Consider the following 1,987-nt stretch of genomic DNA (forward strand, 5'->3'; position numbering starts at 1 on the left):
TATGTGACACAATGATGAGCTAGTTTAGTGTCCTCTTTTTAAAATTTTATTAAAAATACAATAGGACTCAAGGGAAGTATTACTGGGTGTTACAAAAGAAGCAAAAGCCTGAGAGGAGCCATGAGTTTGAACTCAAATTCCGTCAACAATTGGATGAATTTTGGAAAAACGTGTATTCTTTTTTTCTCCAGCATTTCAACATTCTCATCTGTAAAATGAAAGGATTGGATTGGATACTCTTTTAGTTTAATTTTATGTATCTCTAAGTAAATATTTGAGCTCATAATAAATTTCTAGAAATGATATAATGAACCCATGAAGTTGGCATACATTTGATTAAAAGATGTATTGGCCCAGCAGCATTTATATAAAAAAAAACCTAGAGGTTTTAAATTGTGAGATTTTTCTTGAATTTCTAACTAATGTGCTTGCTCAACAAAGATGTCCTTGACTTTAGAAAAATAATAAACAGCAACCATCCACAAACTTAAGGGGAAGCAAGCATGACTTTTGTAATTGCTTCTACTTTTCAGTAATAAAAACCATGATGGCTCTTGTTTTCTTCAGGATATTCTGTGTGAAACAATTAAATATTCTAAGAAGAGCACTTCAAAGATGAGAAACACTTGGCAAATGCAAGATTTTATTACTGATTTTTGACCCTCAACAGTGCTTTTCCCAAGTGCTTTTCAGGACTCAAAACATATTTACTGTACTTCCGCTGTCCACTTCTTTGTAAAGACATTATGTTTGCTAGCCAACAGCTTTTTATTCTTTAGGATAAAATTGTCTAGTTTAACAATGGCTCAAAAAAATTTAAAAATAAACCAATAGTTCAGCCAAAGAAACTGAAACAGTTCAATATTTCCAAGTGTGTGGTCTGTAAATATCTTGACTATTAATTCTCTCTAGTTTTTAGAAAAAAAAATCACTGGTGGAAATAATGATTCAAAATATTTTAAGCAAAATAGGAAAGAATATGAGGAAGGCAAAATATCACCCCAAAGGTCATAATCTTGAAATAACCATTATTACCTTAAGGTACATATTTTTTCAGACATTTATTTATACTCTGTGAATAGACAGATCTACACTCACTAAAACACATACACATAGTTAGTAATACTTTTGGAAAATGGTATCATATAATATGTATTAGTTGAACGGTACTGAGTGAAATAAGCAGGAGGCCGTAATCCTGTGGCTGTCTCCATAGTTTGAGTTCTTAACTAATGAATTGCAACTTAATTTAGTATATATACATACATATGTATGTATACATATATATATGTATTATATGTATTAATACACACTAAGTTTTACACACACACCTAAGGCACAGCTGCATTTTAGACAATCATAAACACCCAGGTTTCAGCTAATCATAGATAGCCAACTCATCACACCATGCCCAAATAAAACAGAGACTTCCCTGTATCCAATCAAGTGATCTGTCTACTTTTCTTGTGTGTCTGACCTGTAACAGTTTTCTGCTCACATGGTGGGGTGGAGCTCCCTCAACCTTTCCTGGTTCTTAGTGCTGCCTGGTTTGTGAACTGTTCTTTTCCTGTATAAACTCTGTTACACTAAATTTGTTTGAAGTTTTTCTCTTAACACTTTGGCATCAGAAATGGAATTGGAAGAGATCCTCCAGCAATCCACAGGTACACAAAGGGACTGGGTGAAAGTACCTGCCGGGGTCCATTGTGTCCATTGTTCTCTCATAGCAACTGGATGTCATGGGTGACTTACTTGTCAGATTCATACTCTGTAGATTTGCATTTTTAACTCTCCAAATTTATCTGAGCACTTCTTTTATTGGACAGGATTCAGCATTTGATTGACTCTGAAAAATAATTGAACTGAGTTCAGTTAAAGGCCTCAGGGAGATACCTTTAGAATATGAGTCTTCTGAATATAAGAAGTCTGGGACACCATTTTCTGAGACACTGGTTAATTTTATGTTCAAAAATTGTGGGCCCATACC

This window comes from Castor canadensis, chromosome 1 (assembly GCF_047511655.1).
Source record: "Castor canadensis chromosome 1, mCasCan1.hap1v2, whole genome shotgun sequence".
NCBI lineage: Eukaryota > Metazoa > Chordata > Mammalia > Rodentia > Castoridae > Castor > Castor canadensis.